The sequence below is a fragment of the Leptonychotes weddellii genome, chromosome 6 (genome assembly GCF_054177405.1).
Source record: "Leptonychotes weddellii isolate Sample4059 chromosome 6, ASM5417740v2, whole genome shotgun sequence".
Taxonomy (NCBI): Eukaryota; Metazoa; Chordata; class Mammalia; order Carnivora; family Phocidae; genus Leptonychotes; species Leptonychotes weddellii.
Genome location: NC_138374.1, coordinates 37,905,212 through 37,925,620, shown reverse-complemented (window position 1 = coordinate 37,925,620; position 20,409 = coordinate 37,905,212). Strand labels below are relative to the sequence as shown.

The 20,409-nt window shown below is 38.2% G+C and overlaps 1 protein-coding gene and 1 pseudogene across 8 annotated transcripts in view; one reads left to right on the top strand and one right to left on the bottom strand.

The window, feature by feature from the left end:
• BMPR1A (bone morphogenetic protein receptor type 1A) overlaps positions 1 to 20,409 on the top strand; it is a 137,096-nt gene that overhangs the window by 67,836 nt on the left and 48,851 nt on the right. For 7 of the 8 annotated variants that reach the window (XM_081823960.1, XM_081823963.1, XM_081823958.1 and 4 more), the window contains one exon: positions 5,720 to 5,834. The gene's annotated coding sequence lies outside the window, so the exon portion shown is untranslated. Of the gene's footprint in view, positions 1 to 5,719; positions 5,835 to 9,803; positions 9,914 to 20,409 lie in introns of all 8 variants that reach the window. The other variant, XM_081823961.1, reaches the window with a different exon arrangement.
• Positions 12,044 to 14,311, bottom strand: LOC102727027 (ATP synthase F(0) complex subunit f, mitochondrial pseudogene; annotated as a pseudogene).

The following is a 20,409-nucleotide window of genomic DNA, read 5'->3' as shown; positions in this document are numbered from 1 at the left end:
AACTTGCCCAGGGTACTTTCACCTATCAGCTAATAAAATAAATGTTCTATTGATAGGTTCTTACCATTTTATAGGAAATAAATGGGTGATATGTATTTCTCCACTGACTGAATTAGGTTTACTTGGGAGGTAGAAGATGTATCAAGTAATTTAAATGTCTGTGTATACTGTGTAAATTGTCTAGTAAATTGTAGAGAAAAATTAAAATGGAAAACATAAATAGTGGTTTCATGCTTCTTTGTCAGGAAGGATAAATTGGAAAGAATATATGATAGATGATTATTTGGGGGTTCATCCTGCTGCAGGTGGCTACGTCAAATTTGTTGTGTTTGTTACTCTTAGAACAGATGGGCACTCATGTAATAGTAGTCACTGCTTCCCAGACCCAGAGGGAGAGGGATACAGGGAGGACTGAAGACCCAGAATTTGGTCTAGGAACTATTGGTTTCTTTAGACTTCTGTTATGGGGACTCCTCATTTCCATAGGATACTAGAAACCACTGCAGAATTGAAGTTCCCTAGCTGATTTGAAAGAAAGAATGTATCTTGAATAGTCTGAACAGTTATTTTGTTATTCACAGTCTAATTTTAAGCAGAGGGAGAACATTTTTAGGAAATAGGGTTTAAAAAATTTTTAATTACTTAAAAATAATTATAGATTCGTAGGAAATTGCAAAAATAGTAAGGAGAGGTCCCTTGTACCCTTCACCTTCCTCCAGTGGTTACATAATGATATGTGATGTACAGTATCCAAACAGAAACTGGTATTGGCTCATTTTATATATATAGTGCTGTGCCATTTAAAAATACATGTAGATGTGTAGCATCAAGACACAGATCCTGTCACCACAAAGATCTCCCTTGTGCTGCACATACAGCTGTCTTCCACCATGGCAGCCATGAGGGTTTTTTTTTTTTCCCATCTGTATGATTTTGTCATTTAGAGAGTGTTTTATAAATGGAATCATATAGTATGTGACCTTTTTGCGCTCAACCTAATCCTTTGAGATTCACCTAAGTTGTTTTGTGTATCACTAAATTTACCCCTTTTTATTGCTGAGTAGGATTCTCTTGTGTGGATATACCAGTTTGTTTAACCATTCACCTTTTGAAGGATGTTTTGTTTTCTCCAGTTTTTGGTTATTAAAAATAAAACTGCTGCTAATATTCATGTTCATTTCTTTGCAACCATGAGTGTGTTTGGTTACATGTGAGTGTGTATCTCATTTTTAAAGAAACTTCCAAACTATTTTCCAAAGTGGCTGTGCCATTTTACAGTCTCACCAACAATGTCTGAAAGATTTATTTTCTTCATGTTCTTGCCATGTTTTTTATTTTAGTTGTTCCAGTAGGTATATAGTGATATCTCAGCCGGGTCTTAATTTGCATTTCCCTGATGGCTAGTGTTGTTGACTGTATCTTTTCATGTGCTGATTTGCCATTCCGATATCTTCTTCAGTGAAATCTCTTTTCATATTGTTTGCCCAGTTTCTTGGTGATTTTTTTTTAACGTTGAGTTTTGAGATTTGGTATATCCTAGTTGGGTCCTTTGTCACATATATGGCTTGCAAATATCTTTTCCCATCCTGTATCTTGTCTTTTCATCTTTTTAACAGGGCCTTTTGCAGAAGGAATATTTTTAATTTTGATGAATTCTAATTTGCCCCTTTCTTTCTTTTGTAGATCATCATTTTGGTGTCTTTCTCCATTCCCACCCTCCACCCCCAGTCCCAGACAACCATTAATCTATTTTCTGTTTCTGTGGAATTCCACATTTTGGGTATTTTGATTGTTTGATTTGAGTATGTTGATTGTTTGATTTCTTCTAATATTTAGTACTTCAGAAATATGTATCTAGGTCAAAAGAAGCATCTGGATTGAGATATATATTTAGATGAGTTATCATTGTATAAATAACAGTTGAATTCATGGAAATAAATGTAGTAAATTAGTTCCTGAATCATGGTATTTGCTGGGTTACTTTTGGTAATTGAAAACAATAAAAGGTTAAACAATAAAAGGACTTATAATATAATATAATATAATATAATATAATATAATATAATATAATAAAAAGATCCAACGTCGTAATACGGTTTTAGGATTTATTCAAGCATAACATCACCAAAGACCCAGATTCTTTCGGTCGTTTAATGCAACCATTCTTAATCTGTTGGGTTGTCTTCTTAGGCTGTAGCCTCCTTCATGGTCCTGATAGCTGCCATCATTTTACTTGACAAACTCAAACCCAGAGTTGCCCGGAAAAAAGGGTGGTGGTGGGGGGATGATTTCACTTAGGTGTCTTTTTTTTTTTTTTTTAAGATTTTATGTATTATTTGACAGAGAGACAGCGAGAGAGGGAACACAAGCAGGGGGAGTGGGAGAGGGAGAAGCAGGCTTCCCGCCTAGCAGGGAGCCCAGTACGGGGCTCGATCCCAGGACCACGGGATCATGACCTGAGCCGAAGGCAGACGCTTAATGACTGAGCCACCCAGGCACCCCCACTTAGGTGTCTTTTTCTCATCAACCAGAAAAACCTTTCCCAGAAACACTTTTCCCAGTGCTTCGTTTCCCAGCAAACTTAGGCTCCTGTCTTACTGGCTGGAATTGCATCAGATACTTATAGCTAAGCCACTCATTGGCAGGTAGAATGGAAATTGCCACAATTGGCTTAGATCAGAGCTTTCTCACCCTGGTGTTAAGAATCTTTTTCACGTATCTCTTTTGGAAGAAGCTTTTCCCCCTTGTCTTTTGGTTGTCTGATATAATTAAGATAGGTAAGATTTTCTAGACAAGCCAGTTTCTCATATCATTGAGTTGTTGCTATTCAGTACTTCACCAAAAAGTCCTACCCTGTGTCATCAGCTGTGCTAGATTCTAGAATTACAACAATGAATAAAAAGTTAGAGTTTGGTATGGAAATATGCTTAAGAAGAGTGCTATGATAGAATTGTGTACTGTAGTTCATTTGCATTACAGGTTTAATATTACTGTTTATACCTTTGGTTTTATGAGAAAGGCATCTTAAGTTTGAAAATCAAGCTTACATTCAAGTTATAAGTGATCTTTTAAAACACAACCCATCCGGGGCGCCTGGGTGGCTCAGTCGTAAAGCGTCTGCCTTCGGCTCAGGTCATGGTCCCAGGGTCCTGGGATGGAGCCCTGCATTGGGCTCCCTGCTTCGCCGGGAAGCCTGCTTCTCCCACTCCCCCTACTTGTGTTCCCTCTCTCGTTGTGTCTCTCTCTGTCAAATAAATAAATAAAATCTTTAAAAAAAAATAAAAATAAAAAAACACAACCCATCCATAAGTTGACCCTCCCTTTCTGTGTTATGTGGTTACCTGCTTTATTATAGAAGTGCATGATAAGCCTAAATTATACTGTTCATTTGAATTACTTACAGCTAAAACTGTATTATATTTTTCTGAAGCATGATGTTTGAATTTTCCAGTTAATGTACTAAAAATTTTAACAGTAATGCCTTTAGTTTAAGAGCCCAGCTGGGATGTTTTGTCAAATATTCTGTAGTTTGGTTCTGATTTTTTTAAAGGGTTATATGAATGCAGCGATAGTGTTAACAGCAGTATTTGTATGATATTTGGGGTACTTTTTATGGGTGCTTAGAGAAGAGAAATGCTGTTGAGGAGGAGGGTATTTGGAGTGGTGGAAAGAAAAAGTATGCAGTCAGTATTGCTGAGTTTGTGAATACTAGGAAATGACTACTTTTTGACATCTGGTACAGACTCAAAAGTAATCTTAAATTTTATCTTAGACTGAGTGTATTTATCAAAAGCATATGTACACTGTTCTTTTCTATAAAGCAAATCTTACTAATATAAAAGTGAATGGGTGGTGTTCTAACACCTCAGAGTCAGAGATAACTATAATATCCACAGTTGATGTTTGTCACTGATGGGTTCTGTATGGTTAATGATCTTTTAAGTACCTTGGTGGTTTAAAGTTTAACGACTTTAATAATTTTGAAAGCCCAAGAGGGTTGTGTACATTTTGATGGCAAATAAAGGTATTTTGTAAAGGTAATGTGGGATTAAAATGCACTTTTCATATTTGTTTGCAAATATTTACGAACTTTGAGGAAATTCTAATGTTAGCTCAATTATAAAACATTAGAATATATCTAGAAAGGTTTGATTTTTCACTTATTCTGTTGCTAGACACAAAATCTTTGATGAAAATTATTATTATACTCATTTAGTGTTTTGTTTTGACTAGATCTTTGTGGTGGTTAAACACAAGTTCATAGTGTAATAAGTAGTGCCGTGATAAACAATGATTAGTAGATGGTCAAATTTTATTTGATCCATTGGAAATAACTAGTAAAATTAGAATCGGGCCATATATTTTTAAACATAGTCCTTTTGATGGATTGTTTTAACCTTTATGAGGATGGGTTCATCTGAGCTTTGTTTAATACGGTGATTGCCTTCCCTCTTTTCTTCCACATACACTGTTAGGGAAGAATGGAGTTGTTGGCTGAGAGTGGCTTTGGAGGAAGATATTTGTCATTTCTAAAATGAAAACACAGTGCATTTATTTTTTGATTATCTAAGGGACATTTTTTAAGACTGTGAACATCTCAGGAAAAAATCACTAAATACCATATCTCCATTCCTGCCCTCACTTCTCTGAGTGATGGTCTCAGAGTTTTATAGTCCTGTGAGTACCCAGTTAAGTTGTGGGTAACTGGTGCATTGAGAAGACTGTTTAAGGCTCCTGCATGCAGACAAAGCATTACTAATTGCTTTCAGGGTCAGTCTGTCTTTAGTTGGACCATGAAAGATTTAGCATGGTCCTGTGGCAGCCTGTCTGCCGAGTGGAGACTCTTGTGTTTAAGAAAGGCTGCTACCTGATATGCTAGACCGGTTCAGGTTGCCCCAGTTTACATGAATTCAGTCATTATTGCCAAGACTACTAAACCTCAGTGTGACACAAGTGATACTTCTAAATGGACTTGAAGACAAAGGCATTTTGACCTAGCAGTGGGACACAGGTAGTGTTCACACAGCTTAAAATTTTTCCTTTTAAAATATGAAACAGTACTTTGCTATTTGAAGTTTCAGTTAAAAGATACATTCAACAAAATTATTTTTAAAATCTCTAAGTAAACAACATGCCTTTTTAAATCAAAATTTTTTATTGTTTCCCTCTTTTAGATTTATGAACTCTGTCTCAAAGCAGCAGGGGAACTAAATGTCAGGGGTAACGTAGTTGTAACCTATCCCCTGGGCTTAGACCAAGCAGTGCCATTAATTCCTGACCCCTCCAGTTCTTAATATTCGAGGTAGAAGGTTGACTGGAATTAAAACTGCTTACTGAGATTTTGGTGATAAAAAGTGAAAATAGGGATATTAGGTGAGTGGTCAAATATATTTTTGCCTAAGTAGGAATTTGAATATTGTAGAATTATAAATTTTAGTGCTGCTTCTAGCTGTTCCTGTTTTTCAAGCTAATACAGAAATTTTACATGCAAGTAATTTTTTCCACAGAACTATTGTTACGTTTGTGAAGTTGAAAATATGCAAAATGGGAAACTTCTTTGTGCAGAGGTTGGGAAAATGGTAAAGTGATAGGTTAAAGTACTTTAGAATTTTCATTGACTTTACATCACAAGTGTATAATTTTACACCTGACAAATGTTTAGTATTGCTTCCACATGTTTCTTTTAGTTTAAGTAAGTTCTTTTTTTTTTTTTTAACAGATTGATGAAAATATGCATCAGTTTAATACTGTCTTGGAATTCATGAGATGGAAGCATAGGTCAAAGCTGTTTGGAGAAAATTGGAAGTACAGTTTTATCCAGCCACATCTCTGAGGTAAGGAAAAGACTTTTATTTATTTATTTTTAAAATATTTTATTTATTATTTGACAGAGAGAGAGCACGAGAGAGGGAACACAAGCAGGGGGAGTGGGAGAGGAAGAAGCAGGTTTCCCGTTGAGCAGGGAGCCGGATGCAGGGCTCCATCCCAGGACCCTGGGATCATGACCTGAGCCAAAGGCAGACACCTAACGACTGAGCCACCCAGGTGCCCCAGGAAAAGAATTTTAAGAAAATAATTAGAATAATGTGGACATTTTCATTTGTTAACAATTGAAAATAGTCCTGGAAGGTGGGTGGGGGGATGGGCTAAATGGGAGATGGGCATTAAGAAGAAGAGCATGTGTTGGGATGGGCAACTGGCTGTTGCATGTTAAGTGATGAATCACTAAATTCTACTCCTGAAACCAGTACTACACTATATGTTAACTAACTTGAATTTAAATAAAATCTTGGAAGGAAGAAAAAAATTGAAAATAGTCCTTCTGTATGTATTACTGCGGCAACTTTATTTTAGCTTCTTTAGTTTCTTTAATGACCTCCTTATGAGTTCATAAGTAGTTCTAATGTTTTTTCTCTTCTTATAAATGTTGAACCTCTTCAGGAATAAAAGATACTTATTTATTATTGATAGCACTTTCTTCACTCTAATTATAGAAAATAAGCATTAGATGATATATAGAGATATATTTATTCCCTCTAAAGATGACCAAGCAGAGTTCAGAATGGTGGATTATATAAAAAAATGCATGTTTATATTATTTTGAAACTTTCACACATTATAGAATTCAGAATAAAAATGTTGTCGTAAAATGTAGATCTTTGGAGGTAGAATTTATTTAAAGAAGTGGGAATTGCATTAACACCAGGGATGGGAGAGAAGAAGCTATTCTAAGACTGTATGTATGGAGAAGTCAAGTTCATTATTTTCAATCAATTTACAGACTCAGATTATCAGGGAAAAGGTTTGAATTCTTCAGGGATCTGTATTTTAGAAAAATGAATAGGACATACACTATGAAGTGGTCTGTACTTTTCTTCCTGGAGTAGTTGGCTTTGCTCCCTGCTGATGCTTTCTTAGTGCACACTCTTTTTTCTCACCCTGCCCCACTGGTGTCTTCGTTCTTTTGAAAAATACTTATGACTTTTTAATTGTCTTTTATTAGGCTTCATACTCTTTGATCACTGTAGTAGTTGCCATTTTCCCTTTTTTGCAAATCTCTGTTTCTGTGACGCTGTGTTCTAGTTCTACTTCTTCAATTACGCCTTCATAATTATTTTTTTTTTCTCCTCCTACTCTTAAATAACAACCTCCACAAGGTTTTATCTTTGAAATTTTTCTGTTTCTTCTTTAGGTTTTTCCTAATCTCATTTCAACAGTCACCTCTAAAGTGATCTCTCTCAACCTTACATCTCGGTTGTGACATTCTCTCTAACCTTCGGGCCCATATTTCCAGCTGCTTGCTTCACGCCAGGGTTCCCATGTCTGTTACTGGACCTCTCTGTCACCCATGTTCAGAGTCTCAGTGCTGAATCTGATTCCTCATCTTTTCCTTCCTGCCCTCAGTCTGAGATCCATTCTCATCTATTGACCTCTGTAGTGTGCCGTGAATGTTTCCGTCCTCTCTTTTCCAGTCCCCTGCATCACCATCCAAGGTTAGGCCCTTCTGTTACATTTCACCTAAAATATTGCAGGGCTCTCCCAGCTTTGTGCCTCTCTTCACTCCATTTCCCTCTCCGTGTTACTGCCAGCTGAAATTTTCTGGAAGATAATTCTGCATGTACTGTCAGTGACTCTTTTTTGGCCTGCCAAGGTAAGGACAAACTACTCTAGTAGTAAAGTCTCTTAACAGTATAGCATTAAGTGAGTAATACCTTTGCCTGCATCCATTCATTTCCTTCTCCCTGTAAACATTTATTAAATACCTACTCTATGTCAGGCACTATGGGTTTTTATTTATTTATTTTTTTTTTATTTTTAAAGATTTTATTTATTTATTTGAGAGAGAGAGAATGAGAGACAGAGAGCAGGAGAGGGAAGCGGGTCAGAGGGAGAAGCAGACCCCCCGCCGAGCAGGGAGCCCGATGTGGGACTCGATCCTGGGACTCCAGGATCATGACCTGAGCCGAAGGCAGTCGCCCAACCAACTGAGCCACCCAGGCGCCCCTGTCAGGCACTATGTTATTAGGCACTGAGAATACAAAATGTTCAGTGAAATGGGTTCCTTGCTTTGCTCTTGATGTAGTCTGCTTAGAGAGGAGTATTCAAACAGCTAATTCAAGTGCAATTGGAAAAGTGCTATATGAAATTGGAAAAGTTTCAACACTGTTAGAGGAGAGAATTGTCAGACAGGCTTCACATAGGAAATGATACTTGAGTAGAATCTTGAAAGATGAGTGAAAGATTGCTAAGTGGAATTTGGGAGGTGAGAGAATTTCATGCACAGAACCCAGCATAAGCAAGGGAAGCTTGAGATGTATCAAATGTACAAAAGACAGGAGAAATCATTTTGTATGGTTTGAATTAAGGATGTGAGAGAGGCTTTGAGGGACAAGGCTGGGAGAGATCTTAATTGTGAAGAACTCCAAATGCTATGGTAAGGAGTTTAGGCTTTATTTTGTGAATAGTTGGCAGTCACTGAAAAATTTTAACAAAGGCATTTCAGGATCATAATTGTGTTTTGTTAAAATTAAACTGGCAGGGGCGCCTGGGTGGCTCAGTCAGTTAAGCGTCTGCCTTTGGCTCAGGTCATGATCTCAGGGTTCTGGGATTGAGCCCCACATCAGGCTCCCAGCTCAGCAGGGAGCCTTCTTCTCCCTCTCCTCCCTGCTCGTGCTCTCTCATTATCTCTGTCTCTCTCTCTCTTAAGTAAATAAATAAAATCTTCAAAATTAATCTGGCAGTGATACGGATGATAGTTTGCAAGGGGGAGGGGGATACCAAAAGCAGAGAGACAATTAGGATACTCTTAATTGTTTCAAGCAAGAAATAATGAGGCTCTTGATTAAGGGATTGACTTACCTGAAATTATGAAAATCTGTAAGTACTGGTTATTTAGCAAATGTTTAATTTTCTTCTCTACCCCTACATTGATACCCCTCTGCCAGTGATTGGAAATTGCCTTGTACTTCTCTCTGCTTTGTTCATAATTATTCTCCTGACATGCTTTTTCCACTTTTTCTTTCTTGTGGAAGGCCTGTCAACTTTAAAAGACCGAACTCAAGTGCCAATTCATCCCTGATGTCCTTTCTGATCTATATCTATATAAAATAATATCTGAATATTATTTTATAATATTTAATATTTATTAAAATATTAAATAAAAATTTAATAAAAATTTAGTAAAGGGGCGCCTGGGTGGCTCAGTCATTGGGCACCTGCCTTCGGCTCAGGTCATGATCCCAGGGTCCTGGGATTGAGCCCCACATCGGGCTTCCTGCTCGGTGGGAGGCCTGCTTCTCCCTCTCCCTCACTTGTGTTCCCTCTCTCACTGTGTCTCTCTCTGTCAAATAAATAGAGTCTTTAAAAAAAAAATTTAGTAAAAATATTTAAAAATTTAATTTTTATTATTTTAAAATATTTAAAATTTTTAAATATTTAAAATATTTTTAAAAATTAAATAAAAATATTTTAAAATGAAATAGTTTAATATTTAATAGTATATATAGATATATTAAAAATACATATATATTTTTAAGAGCGAGTGCGGGTGCACGAGTGCTGGGGGTGAGGGGAGTGGGTAGGAGCAAAGGGAGAGGGAGAGAGAGAATCTTAGGCAGTCTCCATGCCCAATGTGGAACCTGATGTAGGGCTTAGTCTCATGACCCTGAGATCATGACCTGAGCCAAAATCAAGAGTCAGGCGCTTAACTGAGCCATCCAGGTGCCCCGATCTATATTTCTTTGACTCTAAGAATATGTTCCTTCCTAGTTTAAGGCCCCAGAGCACTTATTTTTGTTCTACAGGATATTACTTATTTTGGTCCTTGTTAAACTATGTAACAGCAAGTCACAAAGGAGGAATCAGAAAACAAAGAACATGGTCCCCATCCTCTGTTTATAGTCGTATCTATAAGGTATGTATATAAGTAATATGAGTAATGATAACCAACACTGCCAGGTAAAAGTGATAAATGCCAGGAGAGTAAATCATTACTTCTTAATCAGGGTTCTGTAGCACTGAGAAATACAGACAGAACATAGGAGGGATTATTTGAGGTTTTGAAAGATGAGTAGAATTTGGATAGGTAAAGAAAGAATTAAAAGGTATTTCTAGAAAAGCCAATTGATAGAAAATGAATATTTCCCTCGGAATATGGTAGAGGTCTTGGAGAGGGTAGGAAGTGTGACATAAAATTTGACTTTAGGGAAATCGCTCTAGCAATGTGTGAATGTACATCATTAGAGAAATGGAATGAGGAGTCAGGGAGCTCAGAAGGTTGTAGGAGGTGTTAGGTATGGGGTAATCAGAATTTAATCCAAGTAGTAGCAGTGGAAAAGAAAGACCATGTAGAATAGATATTGTCAAGGAAGAAGGAACAGTAATTTCTGATTGGATGTTGGAAAGAGGTGATGATGCCCATGCGTTCTGTCTGGATAGTACAGATAATGTTGGGCAGTGTCAATAGCAAACAAGTAATTTTTCAAATCTGGTTGGATCTAAGTTTAAAGAAACCTTAAAATTAATATTCTACTGTCTTACTGGTTTCTTCGTTTGTTTATATACAACAAATATTTTTGTACATTATTTTTCAAGCCTTAGCGTATTGTAAGGGAGATATTATGAAAAAAGCAAAGTATTACGTTTTTATTCTTATTTTGTAAATTAATTTTTAAAAAGTAATTGCCTTTTTTAAAAGAGCAGTTGTTAAAGAAAGAAATATTGTTTTGGGGCGCCTGGGTGGCTCAGTTGGTTAAGTGGCTGCCTTTGGCTCAGGTCATGATCCCGGGGTCCTGGGATCGAGCCCAGCGTCAGGCTCCTTGCTCAGCAGGGAACCTGCTTCTCCCTCTCCCTCTGCCCTTCCTCCCTGCTTGTGTTTGCTTTCTCTCCCTCTCGCTCTTTCTCTCAAATAAATATCTTCAAAAAAAGAAAAAAAGAAATACTATTCTGTTCATATTTACCTCTTTTGCTATAGTTTTAAATACTATGTACTATTGAATAAAAAGAGTGCTTAAAATATTTCTTTAGGTATAATTCTGACATGTTTACATGTTTTACATTTTTACGTTTCCACATGTGAGTGAAATCATAGGGTATTTGTTTCTCTGACTGGCTTATTTCCCTTAGCATAATACACTATAGTTCCACCCATATTATTGTTATCTTCATTTATCATGATCCTTGTGGGGAAACACTGCTCTTTGGAATGTAAACAATGAAATGGATCACATCAGTTATTTCTACTTTTGTGGGGTAAATTTTGTTGCCTGTTAAAATTAATAATTGCTATGACTTTTTTTTTTTTTTTAAGATTTTATTTATTTGACAGAGAGACAGCGAGAGCAGGAACACAAGCAGGGGGAGTGGGAGAGGGAGAAGCAGGCTTCCCACGGAGCAGGGAACCTGATGCGGGGCTCGATCCCAGGGCCCCAGGATCATGACCTGAGCCGAAGGCAGATGCTTAACGACGGAGCCACCTAGGCGCCCGCCCCTCTATCATTTTTATCCCAGAATAGTGACAGCAGTGTTTCCCAGAGTTTGAAATGGATACTGCTGGTAGTATTCAGAATGATTTCAGAGCATACACAGTTGAATTTTTAAAAGTATTTTCATAGTTGTATATTTATTTTGAGAACCTCTGATTCATAACAAGTAATATCGACTTTCCCATTTAATATTGTGACAATTTGTTCAGACTGTGATTCAGAAATCTGAGTTAATCATGTCTTCCGTTTATGGCAGTAAAATTGTTTTGTTCTTTATAAAGTCCCACAACTGATTTATTTTATCTCCTTTCTTCTTGATCTCATCTCTTTTTCATCTCCTCCTGCCATAGGAAACCACTCTGATTTGTTTGCTTTATGTCCTTGAATGAGTGTTCCCTATAGTGTTACTGGTGTGTGCATGTATATGTATGTATTTAATTGACTTAGTTAGGTTTTGCTACATATAGTCTGCCCCTTTTTCCACTGTTTTGCTTGACACTAGAAAACGTCTCAAAAAACCCTGAGGAGCAAAACAGCAGTGCCTTGGCTTACACTTGATGTCAGATGCTGTCGGACAGTGCAGAGAACTGTCCACTGTAGCTGTAATGAGGCGGCAGGCAGGCTGAGGGGATGGTGTTGCAGAGCACCACAAGTGTTTGCTGCCCCTTTTATTACTCACATTGCCTCATGTTCCATTAAGCCCACTCTGTCTGCTTCAAATTGGGGGCTGGGTATAACTGCTAAAAGAAATCTCCAGAACAGGAGGGTTAGTGGAACAAGCTGGAATCCCCACAACTGTAGCTGGTTCTGAGGCCATAATTGATATTCTTCATGAGCTAATCTGTAAACCCTGGGATAGGGGTGCTGGCAGTAAGGTATACTGTGGGCAAGGAAGAGAAACCCACATCTGGAGTGGCAGTGGCAGTAATTAGGTCACGTTCATAAGGAGGAGCCCATGCTGTTGGGCTCCTTTCACTAAGACTCCTCTATTCTTGGCCCTATTGGTCAAGCATTGAGGTGGCCGACAGCAAAAGCTGGCTGTAGTCAACTGATGAGTGATTTCTTCTGTAGCTGGGAAAGTAGTTAAATGCACCTCCTCTATTAGTGCTTTGGGGTGGGCATTACCGTAAGATTGGCACTTTGCGCTGACTCTTGTAGAACCATCAAATTGTAGACTCTTGTAGAACCATCAATATGCCTCTTCTCCAGATGCCTTGTGTCTTATTTTCCAGTGTTGTTCCTTCCATCTCCCTAACCTGTCAGCCATACCATTCGCCACTCCCAAGGAGTCCATGTTTTTTCTTCTCTGGTTACTTCTCCCTTTACCATGCCTGCCAAGAGAATCTCTTCCTCTTCATTGTCTTTCAGAGTCATTCAAGGAGGGCTGCAGAGCAGGAGCAGTCCAGTTTTGACTTGTCTCTCGCAGCCAGGCCCCAGGTTTTTCTTTTTGTCATTGGTCACTAGGAACCTACCATAAAGTTGTTGCTGTGAGCAGAAGTAAAGACATCCATGTGATAGGAGTTAGTGACATGAGGTTCTGGGCTACCACTTGTAATTACTAGTGCCCTCTAGAACTGCCTAGGTCCTATTACAAAAATACTGTTTCCATCATTAAGTAAGTTGCTGCTGCACCTGACCGTGGGACTTGATGGATCATGATGGGTAGCTCTGGTCACTAAATCCTTGATGTTCCATGGTTGGGTTCTTTACTGGGGCCCAATGTTATGCCAGGAGCTACACTTTTCATACAGTGTTATAGAGGTGTATCCTCCATCTCTTCTATTGGAACTTGCCAGAGAATCTACATGGCATCTCTGTCCACCACAGATTCTCTTTAGTACCTTTGAGTTGATTGAACATCAGGGCAGCTTTGCACTGGAGCTTAATCTGCTGAGAGCCTCTTCTTTTCTAGGTCCTATTTAGCCTTCTGAGTCACCCCCAGAATTTTTAAAAAAATTTTCTAAATGTACAGTCATCTTTCATTGAGCATTAATTCTCAATTAGGATATAAAAGGATTCAGCAAAGATTGAGTTCCTCAAGGGGGGGTGTAGGGCAAAGGTCATGATAAGGAATGCAGAGTGTACCCTCCTTGCTGGGCCCTCTTCAGTGGCTCTTCAGTGGCTGTGTAGCTGTTCATATTTTCTTAATTTTTATTTATTTTTATTTTTTAAAGATTTTATTTATTTATTTGAAAGAGAGAGACACAGAGAGAGCACACAAGCAAGGGGAATGGGAGAGGGAGAAGCAGGCTTCCCGCTGAGCAGGGAGCCTGATGCGGGGCTCGATCCCAGGACCCTGGGATCATGACCTGAGCTGAAGGCAGACCCTTAACGACTGAGCCGCCCAGGCGCCCCTGTTTTTTAATTTTTATTTATTTATTTGAGAGAGAGAGAGCACAAGTGGGGAGGAGAAGGAAAAGCAGGCTCCCCGCCTGCAGGGAGCCCGATGTGGGGCTCAATTCCAGGACCATGACCTGAGTGGAAGGCAGATGCTTAACCTACTGAGCCACTCAGGTGCCCCCTTTTTTTTTCTTTTAAGATTTTTTTTAAGCTGTTCGTGTTTGAGTTCCTTAGGAGAAAAGCAGTAATTGAAAAGCACATCATCTGCCAGCACCATCGAAACCCAGAGATGCTCCCTTTCTTCACATTGGCATACTGTTGTCATAATGGTGGTATCCTCTTTGAAATGCACTGACATTGTCTTTGGGGGTGAAATCTTGCATCGGTATCCGGTTTGGCAGCTCCTATACTTTGACATCCATGAGTTGCTTCCCCTTTACTGATAAGACTGATGCCTCTGGGTGTCTTGCGTGTGCACTGTTGCCCATTCTCTTCTGTTCTACTGAAGTAGAAGCCACCTGTTCTTATTTTGAGCTTAGCTTTTCCTCTGCTTGCTGAGTTCCCTTTAAGCAAATTGCATTTTTTTTGCACCCACTTCTGGGGGCCTTGGGTTGCCTAAGCACTCATTTAGTTCTGGCTGTAGGCATTCATTGTTCAGTGGCAAACCAGTCAGCGTGGAAGTTGGAGTTGTTTCTGTCCTGTGGACTGATAACAGTGGAACCAGCAAATTGTTACTGATTCCTTGGAGCTCTGGGAGGAGTCTCCTCAGTGCCTCCATGCACTGGCAACTGCTAGATTCTTGAGCAGTGTAGTAGATCTGTTAGACTAACAGCCTTTTAAAACCCTGCACTGCAGAAAAGCAGTTAGAACTCCAGGCTTGAAGAAAAGATGAGTTCTACCCTTACTGTTGAGTTCTACCCTTTCTATTGGTATCTCCCAGCACACCATTGAAAATTTAGTCTTACACCTACTCTCCTCTTTTTTTTTTTTTTTTAAAGATTGATTTATTTAAGAGAGAGAGCTCGGGGTGGAAGAGGGGCAGAGGGAGAGAGAGAATCTCCAGCCGACTCCCCCGTCAGCGGGAAGCTGACCCAGGGCTCGATCTCTGACCCTGAGATCGTGACCTGAGCCGAAACCAAGTGTCAGACGCTCAACTGACTAAGCCACCCAGGCGCCCCACACCTACTCTCTTCTGTAGAGAAATCTAGAACTCATTCTATAGACATCCTGTGGACCTTGCCCTCAGGCTCTTGGGTTATTATGCTACCCACCCCCGCAAGGCAGCCAGAGAAAATTTATTCCCATTGTCTTCAGTGAAGACTGCCTTCTCATAACTAAGATAGTATTATTCTTATTTATTTATGTATCTATGTATCTATCTATGTATGTATGTAAGCTCTATGTCCAGTTTAAACTCACGACCCTGAGATCAAGACGTGATCTGAGATCAAGAGTTGGACGCTTAATGCCTGAGCCACCCAGGTGCCCCTGAGATACCATTATTCTTTTTTTTTTTTTTTTTAAAGATCTTATTTATTTATTTGACAGAGAGAGACAGCGAGAGAGGGAACACAAGCAGGGGGAATGGAGGAGGGAGAAGCAGGCTTCCTGTGGAGCAGGGAGCCCGATGTGGGGCTCGATCCCAGGACCCTGGGATCATGACCTGAGCCGAAGGCAGACACTTAATGACTGAGCCACCCAGATGCCCCTAATGAGCTCTTCTTATATAAAATCTTGAACAGTATACACCAAAGCCTGTGTTCCTCCTGACTGCCATCCACTGCCCTCCTTACTACCCTCTCCTCCATCCCATTTCCAGTTTGGTGACCTCTACTTTATAGTCACCTTCTTGGTGTATTTAGGTATTCTTCTTCCTCTTGAATTAATTTTGGTATTTAATACCTTTCTAAACAAAATCATACACTGCTTTATTTTCAGATTTATTCTCATAAAATTACTCATGATGAGAATACTTGCCTCATAAAGTTAGTAAGAGGATTAACTGAGTTAATATATATAAAGTATGTAGACTGTATTATTATTTCATACTATTAAAAAAGTATGATAAGAAAAAGCTAATGAGCTTAGAGCTAAGATAATTCAAAACATGAAATAAGCCAGAAATATTTTAGGAAGAGGACTTTTGAGTATTTTAAGGTTCCCTATTTCAGGACTTGGATCTACATTTCTTTTCTCTGATATCTAGAAATCACCAGAGGTGATAATAGGAGTGAAGTTCATGAGCTAGTACTTGAATAGAGATTGTTGGATTGGTAGTTACTGACTATAACTGTAAGGTTTGGAGATGCATTTTCAGATGCCAGTATACTTATAAAGAATATTAGAGTATATTATGTGGTTTTGTAGTGGTTTTAACTCCTCAGTTATGTTTCCGTTAAGATATTAATGTATCTTTTATTCCTTTTATTCATTTATTGAACATGTATTGCTTTGCTTAGTAATGTGCCAGAAAATGTAGATTACAAAAGCTGCAAGATAAGTCCAAACATCGCCTGACTACGTACATCTCTAATAGGAGGAGTTAAGTCTGCCTCATTTACCGTTGTGTAATCAGTGTAGAGCACATACCACATGATTAATAAATAGTTTTTAAATGAATGTTAGCTAAGAGCTGTGAAACAGCTATGGTACCTGTTCTGGGTGCACCAGAAGTACAGAGATGGGACACCTCACTCAGCCTGATGAGTAAGGATCAGGGATTGCCTGCCAAGATTACTCATAGATCAAGTCTTGAAGAATGAATCAGAGTTAACCTGGTAAAGCCCAGAGGCTGTGCAAAAGAATGGAAGTCTGAAGGGAATGCCTATGAAGATAGAGTGCTACGGTGATTTCAGTATAGTTGGAGCATTGTAAGGATATGGAAGAGTGGGAGGATGGTGTTAGAAAACCCTGCAGGGGCCAGATTCTAACAATCCTTCTTATGTCTTGCTAATTCCACCCTATTACAATGAGAATATTCATAGATTTTTAAGCAGAGAGCATGACAAGCTCATTTGTTAGCATTTATTAAATGTGACCATTTACTAGGCTGTACAGTAAATTCTAACACATTTCAAAATATAAATAGTTCTGATACATTTCAAATAATCATATCAACCATATTTTCTGTCAACAAATGCACTTAAGTTAAAAATGAATAACAAACAGTATATACAAACCCATGGTTGGAAATTTAAAAATATACTTCTATAAATCCTCCAGGTCAAAAGTAAAATGACAATACAAATCAGAAAATACCTAGAACTGAACAATAAAGAAAATTTGGATATTAATACTTGTCTGACACACTGAAGCCTTAAATACTCATATTAAAAAATAAAAATATTAATAAGCTAAGCATCTAACAAATTAGGAAAAGAACAACAGAATAAATTCAAGAGAAATAAATAGATGATGAAGGTAAAAGCCAGCACTTGTGCGGTACCTGGGTTATGTAGTCAGTTGAGTGTCCGACTCTTGGTTTCAGCTTGGGTTGTGATCCCAAGGTTGTGGGATCAAGCCCGTGTTGGGCTCTGTGCTCAGTGGGGAGTCTGTTTGGAGTTTCTCCCTCTTCCACTCCCATTGTGCATGTGCATGCACTCTTTCACTCAAATAAATAAATAAACCTTAAAAAAAAAAAGTCCACACTTAATATCTAGCCTTGCATTGTTCCATATGCTTTACAAGGATTATCTTATTTAATCTTTACAACCTTGTGGGGTGAGTACTGTTATTATTCCCATTTTATAGATGAAAGGACTGAGGCACAGAGAGAAACTTAAACAAGCTTCTAGCTAATCCATGATAGAATTGGGGTTTGAAATTAATGGAAAAAATATTTTTAAAGATACATAGGAGGGGATTACAAAAACCAAAAATTGGTTCTTGAAAAGGCTGATAAAATAAACCATTTGAACGATCAAGAAAAACCCTGAAAGCACAAATAGTATTGGGGATGTAAAGGGGGGAGTGCAACTTCAAATATAAAAGAGATTTTTTTCTTAAAAATAAGAGAATACCTTGAGTAACTTTATATCAATAAATTTTATAATTTAAATAAAATGACAGTTTTCTTTTAAAAAAAAAATAAATGGACTAAATAGAAAATCTGGATATTTTTATAATTATCAGAGAAATTTAATTTATGCTGAAAGATCATCTCCCTCCCATGTGCTCACAGATAAGCCCTTCGCCCAGATGATTTTATTATTTTTTTAAAGAGTTTAAGTAATCTCTGCACTCAGTGTGGGGTTCAGACTCACAACCCCAAGATCAAGAGTCACATGTTTCACCGTCTGAGCCAGCCACGCACCCCATGGCCCAGATGATTTTAAAACTGAGTTCTGTCAAACTATTCTAGTGGTAGATATGTCCAAATTTATACATCTTGTACCAGAGAACAGCAAAATAGGGAAAGTTCCTCAGCTTATTCTATGTGGTTAGTATAACTTTGATACCAAAACCAGACATGGATAATATAATAGGCGAGTCTTCCTTACGAACATAGATGCAAAACCTAACAAAATATTAGCAAAACAAATGCAGGAGTATATTCAAACATAATTGTATCTACAGTACTGCAGTACAATTCTGATAATACCTACCCAAAGTTAATGTCAGACTCCACAGGTATAAGGCCACAGTCCCCAACAAGACTGCCCTTACTTGAGATCCCAGTAACAAGTTTGGGGGTCTCCAGGCTACTTGGACTTCCCACTAACTGGCTGCAAATCCAGGAGGATTCCATGCTCCCCTCAGATTTTATTTGATGATTTACTAAAATGATTCACAGGATTCAAGAAAGTGGTACATGTGCAATGATCATTTTATTCTAAGGGATACAGATTGGGACCAGTCTGAAGAGACACATAGGGTGAGATCTGGGAGAGTTCCAGATGTGGAGCCTCCTTTCCCCTGGGAATCAGGGTATGTCATCTTCCTGGCACATTGATATATTTACCAACCAGGAAACTTATCTGAGCTGTGGTGTATAGTGTTTTTATTGGCGTTTCATTGTGTAGGCATGACTGAATAATTGGCCACATGATTGAACTCAGTCTTTAGCCTTGACCCCTCCCCAACCCTCTGATCACATGGTTGGCCTTTCTGGTGACCACCCTCCATCCTGAGTCATAAACTCAGGTATGATCTATGAGGCTCGTGCATAACAAAGATACTCCTATTACCCAGGAAATTCCAAGGATTTACTTTAGGGGTTCCCTTCTAGGAACCAGGGACAAAGACCAGACAATTTATAATTCAATAATGAAAAAATTGAATTTATCCCAGGAATACAAGGATAGTGTGTTAATTATTACTGCATAACAATTTATCCCAAAACTTAGGGACTTGAAACTATAAAAACACAGGAAGTTAAGGGCAGTTTATTGGGTGATTTTGGCTCAGGGTGTCTCATGAGGTTGTAGTTAGGATGTCAGCAGGGGCTGCATTCATCTGAAAGCTTGACTGGGGGTGGGGGGATCCATTTCCAAGATGGTACACTCAAATGGCTATTGGCAGGAGGCCTCAGTTCCTCAGCCCAGAGTGAATGACCCAAGAAAAAGCAGAGAAAGCTACATTGCCTTTTAAAACTACTCTCAGAATACATACTTTGTCACTTTCACTTTCTACTGTTAGTTAAAAGGGAGTTACTCAATCTAGCATACACTCCAAGTAATTAGGCTCCACCTCTTGAAAAAAGGAATATGAAAGAATTTGTGGACATCTTTAAAAAACTACCACAGATGGTTTACTGTTTAAGAAAGCTCTTAATATGGATTATTACTAATTAATTTATCCATTAACACATTGAAGGAGGAAAACACTGATCATATCAATAGATGGAGAAAAAACACAATAAAATTGAACCCCGTTTATGATGAAAACTCTTAGCAAACTTAGAAGGGAACTTTAATGTGATAAAGAGTATCAGTAAATTTATAATTAACATAGGAAGAATTGACATACATGATATTGAGGCTTTCTATACATAATGCAATATGTCTTTCCCTGTGTTTAAGTGTATACTGTGTCCTTCAGGAGTATTTAAAAATTGTCCTTATATCAGTGTTGTGTATTTGGAGGTGCAAAATGGTACAGTCCCAGTGAAATTACCAAAATGTCTACCAAGACTACCATTAGACCCAGATTCCTTCTTCTCGGATTCTGCCTTGCAGATTTATTTGCTCAAGCAACAACAGAAGCAGCCATTCAAGTTTATGTATTGCTTTGCTTATTATGCTTATGCTTATTGTAAGCATTGCTTATACCAAAATATGGAACAACCTACAATGTCGACCAGTAGGAGAATGGATAAATACAGCTGTAAGATATTCATAGGATGGAATGCTCTATATAACAATGAAAATGAATGAAAAAGAACTACATGTATCTACCATGGAAATCACTCACAATGTTGATTGAAAAATAAGCAAATATAAAAATATACATATAGAACAGTACAGCTTTTATACAGGTATAAAAAATTCAAAAATAGGCAAAACAATTCTATATATTGTTTGGGATACATACTACATACAGCAAAAGCCTATGAAGACATGGATGTTAAATACCACATTCAGAATAG